This window comes from Sorghum bicolor, unplaced genomic scaffold (assembly GCF_000003195.3).
Source record: "Sorghum bicolor cultivar BTx623 unplaced genomic scaffold, Sorghum_bicolor_NCBIv3 super_16, whole genome shotgun sequence".
In the NCBI taxonomy this organism is placed as follows: Eukaryota; Viridiplantae; Streptophyta; class Magnoliopsida; order Poales; family Poaceae; genus Sorghum; species Sorghum bicolor.
This window is the reverse complement of record NW_018396397.1, coordinates 1-5,085: the sequence shown is the minus strand read 5'-3', so window position 1 is coordinate 5,085 and position 5,085 is coordinate 1.

The following is a 5,085-nucleotide window of genomic DNA, read 5'->3' as shown; positions in this document are numbered from 1 at the left end:
CTTGGTTGTAGGGCAGAGAGGGACCCTCGGAGACTTCCCAAGTCTCGGATCCGACTTCCTCGAACGGAGCACCGACCTCGAGGTTCGGTTCAACGGGCACTCCTTCGGTCACGGACGCTATACGCAAGATGATGAATGCTTATGATATGCGTATGGCAATTATGCAAGAAGGGCCAAATCAAGTACAATTTGTCCTCCCAATGCAGTGCAGAACAATTAATAAATAAATTTGTTTAATAACTTAATATTTTTACTCAAGAGGTTGCATCTGTAAACTAAGACTTTACTTAATTCATAATTATCTTAAATTAAGTAATTATTAAACCTATTTACCTTAATTAATTCTTAATTAATTACTAATGACAGTAATTAAGCATTAAGGCTAAACAATAATCAAATGCCAAAGGTCATTAGGGTTAATGACCTTAGGTTCTCACACAATCCAAAATCACTCAACCCTAATTATGAGGATCTAAATAATCATTATTTAATTATTTTGGAATTATTATTTAAGTGCTAAATAAGGGTTTATTAATATTTTAAACAAACATTATCCAAATGCCACCAAATTTTGGGTGGAGCCAGGGAATAATATCCAGAGGCTCCCCACAATTTTTGGTGATTTTTGGACACCCTAATAAATTACTAAAATTCATCAAAGTTTTATTTGCTAATTAAAAGAGCCAATTTTCATATCCTGACCAACTATCAGAAAACAGAGCCTAGTATTTTTCTTGGGTTCTACTTATTTCAGGGAATCTATACAAAAATTTTTGTGATTTTTGGATCAACCCACAATTTTCTACACAATTTCAAACATTCAACAAAAATTACATAAAAAGAAAAAGAAAAAGCCACTGCAGCGTGGTTTGGAATCGGCCCGCAGGCCGGCCCGCTTTGCTCGGCCCACGCGAGCCTGAGCGGGTGGCGCGTGCTGCCCCCTTCCCCTCACGCGGACACTGACGAGCGGGTCCCGCTCGTCAGTTCCGTCTCCCTCGCACCTGGCGGCCTTGCCGCGCTCCCGGTTGCCGCTGGCGAGGCCCCAGCCCCACACCAGGGTGCGCATCGGCTGCGCCTTGAGCTTGCGACTCCAGAGATACGGCTTGAGGACGCTCTACCGCCCTCCTCCTATCTCGGCCACGCGAAAGGCGGCGGCCGCCCTGGCCGATCGTCGGCCGGCCACTAGGGCCCGGTAGAGTGTAAAAGGATGGCCTAGCGAGCTTCCACGGGGATTAGGAAGAGTGGTGCTCACGCTGCAAGGCGCGGGAAAGCAGCTGAAGCCGCTGGCGACGGGGGCAGTGTCGTCGGGCGGGAGCTCTGGCTCCGGCAAGCTTGTTCCGGCAATCCTGCTCACAATCAAAGAGAGGGAGCGAGCGCATGAGCGACCGGGGCACGGGAGGAACGTGAAACGGTCGCCAGTGGGGTGTGATACTCACTAGAACACCGTGGCCACGGGAAGAGTTCCGCGGCGGCGGTCTCGGCCGGAATTGGAGAAGAGGGGAAAAGCTCTGGCGCTTGAAGGGGTTAGGGCGTGAGCTTGGGGGTGCTCTGGGTCCGCAAGGAGATGGCGAATACGGCCGCGTGCTCAATTTGGCGCGAGGGGAACTGGGTACGGTGGATTTCAGAGAGAGGGATGTCGAGTTTCTCCGGCCGTGGACAGCGAACACGGACGGCGTCGTCCACGTCGGTGCTCAAGTGGAGGGGAAGGCAAGCCCGAGGCACCCACGTCGCCTGGCGACCCTGGCAGCAAGCAGCTGCGTGCACTCACGCATGCGCGCGGCGCTGCTCGCGCGGCAGCTGCGCTGGACAGGGAGCCGGTGATCCCTATCGGATCACTGTAGCAACCCCTATCTTCCCCCTTTTGTCCCCTTGCGAATTTCAGCCAAAATTTGAACTAAAGTCCAATTGCCACCAAAACAAAAGTTGTGCCAAATTTTGTAAGCTACAAATCATATTTAGATGTCCCAAGCTGATTCTCACTGGAAATAAGTTAATTTTGCCAGACAGTTTGAAAATCAGACTCAATTCAAAAGAAATTCAAATTTTTGAATTGGGGCAAAACAGAATTTCCAAAATTACTTTTGATTTTGTATAACAACTTGAAAAACTCCCAACATGAAAGTTGCTCAACTTTTTGTGCTCTACAACTTTCATGTTGACCACTTTTCAAAATTCCAAATGGATTTTGAATTGGGGATTTAAGTTGGAAAAGGGGACACTTTCTGGAAATCTGTATTTTCAAAATTACTTTGAATTTTGTATTGAAACTTCAAAAACTCAAAACACCAAAGTTGTACATCTTGCCAAGAGCTACAACTTTGCTTTTGAACTCAACCTCAAATTTTGCTTAGTTTTTGACTTAAGCAAAAGGGGACAAATCTAGGATCCAGAAATCAGGGTTTTCCCCCCCCATTTTCTCGGAAATCTTTTACCCTAGGGTTTTAGCAACCACACAAGCAACAACACACCACAGAAGCACACTCTACTTCCCTAAGCTCAAGCAATCAAAGTAAACTTATTTTAAGTTGATGCATACTACTGTGCTTTAACAATTATGGTTTGCAATGCTTATGATGACATGATCCGTTTTTAGTAACCGTAACATCAGGGATGTTACAGCCCTTCCCCCTTAAAGAAATCTCGTCCCCGAGATTTAAAACCTTAGGGTAAGTAATGGAAAAGGAAATTTGTCAAAACTCTTTCATCTTCAACTTTTCCATAAGGCAAGGAATTGGGGAAAAATTACTTCATTATAAGCATATATGTACATTAAGTACATGGCTTTGGCGACTCTGTTTCTTCACTAGAGTACATCCTCTGGTTATCATATATTGTCCTGAAGAGAAGCATGGAATTCAGGAAAATTCTCTAGCAAGTAATCTTCAGATTCCCAGGTGGCTTCTTCTTCAGAGTGCTGACTCCATTGTACTTTATACCATTTAGTGGTCGTCCTTCGAGTAACTCTAGCTTTTTGATCCAGTACTCGGATAGGATATTCCGAATAAGTTAGATCTGGTTCAAGCTTTACATCTTCAATATCTTGAACTCGATCTGGTACCCGAAGACACTTTTTCAGTTGAGACACATGGAACACATTATGTACCCCGGATAATCGTTCGGGCAGTTTAAGGCGGTAAGCGACCTGCCCACATCGGTCAATAATTAGAAATGGACCAATGTAACGAGGCGCTAACTTGCCTTTAACACCAAAACGATTTACTCCTTTCATTGGGGATACTTTCAAATACACATGATCACCTTTGGCGAACTTTAATGGTCGACGTCTTTTATCAGCGTAACTTTTCTGTCGGGACTGAGCAACTTTCAAGTTATTTTGGATTTGTTTCACTTTGTTCTCAGTCTCTTTCACTAAGTCAACTCCGAAGAACCATCTTTCTCCAGGTTCTGACCAGTGTAACGGAGTTCGACATCGGCGACCATACAGTGCCTCAAAGGGAGCCATTTTGATACTCTCTTGATAACTATTATTGTAGGAAAATTCTGCTAGAGGCAAGCAGTCATCCCACTTATCTGGAAAATTCAGGGCACAGGATCTTAATAGATCTTCTAGGGTTTGATTTACCCTTTCAGTTTGCCCACCAGTTTGAGGGTGGTAGGCTGTGCTGTATAAAAGCTTAGTGCCCAGGGACTTATGTAAACATTTCCAGAACTGGGAGACAAATTGTGTGCCTCTATCTGACACTATTGTCTTGGGCACCCCATGCAGACTTAGGATACGGTCGAAATAAATCTTAGCATAGGTGGAGGCAGGATACAATAGCTTTACCGGTAGAAAATGTGCGGTTTTGGTGAGACGATCTACTATGACCCAAATGGAATCAAAGCCCTTGGCCGTCTTGGGCAATCCTACTATGAAATCCATACTTATGTCATCCCATTTCCATGCGGGGATAGGCAAAGGTTGCAACTCCCCAGCGGATTTGAGATGAATGGCTTTGACCTTTCGGCAGGTGTCACACTGGGCCACATAGCGAGCTATTTCTATCTTCATTTTTGTCCACCAAAACCTTTGCTTCAGGTCCTGATACATCTTATTGCTTCCCGGATGAATGGAATACCTCGTGCTATGAGCTTCATCCAGGATTTGCTGACGTAGCTCAGGTACCCTTGGAACCACTAACCGGTTCTTGAACCAGATTACTCCCGCATCATCCACCTTTAAGTCTGTGGGTGCTCTATTAGAAATCTTCTCTTTAAGATGTCTCATGCCTTTGTTTTCTTTTTGTGCCTTTATGATTTGAGCCTCGAGATTGAAATCGATCTTTAGATTGGAAAGGCTCCCTTGGGAAATCATTTCTATTCCCAAGTTCTCTAGCTCTTGGCACAAAGTTATATCCCTAGGCGTCACTGTTAAGCAATTACAGTGAGCCTTACGACTGAGGGCATCCGCTACTACATTTGCCTTGCCAGGGTGATAATGCACCTCAAGGTCGTAATCTTTAATTAGTTCTAGCCACCTTCGCTGGCGCATATTAAGCTCGGCTTGAGTAAAGATATACTTCAAGCTTTTGTGATCTGTATATAGATGACATGTGTTCCCCAACAAATAATGACGCCAGATCTTCAATGCATGTACCACGGCGGCTAGTTCGAGATCATGGGTCGGGTAATTCTCTTCATGAGGTTTGAGTTGCCTGGAAGCATATGCAATTACGCGACCCTCCTGCATCAGCACACAGCCTAACCCGATTCCTGATGCGTCACAATATACATCAAAGGGTTTTTCAATATCTGGCTGGGCTAAGACAGGTGCAGTTGTCAACAACCTTTTCAGAGTCTGAAAAGCTCGCTCACATTGGGGTGACCAAACAAATTTTGTTTGACTTTTGAGCAAGGTTGTGATTGGTTTGGCGACTCTGGAAAAGTCCGGGATAAAACGACGGTAATATCCCGCCATGCCCAGAAAACTACGGACCTCATGTACCGTAGTCGGGGGTTTCCAATTCAACACATCTTCTACCTTGCCTGGGTCTACAGCGACTCCTTCCGCTGATAATACATGACCCAGGAAATGGACCTTGTCCAGCCAGAACTCACATTTGCTGAACTTGGCATATAGCTGAT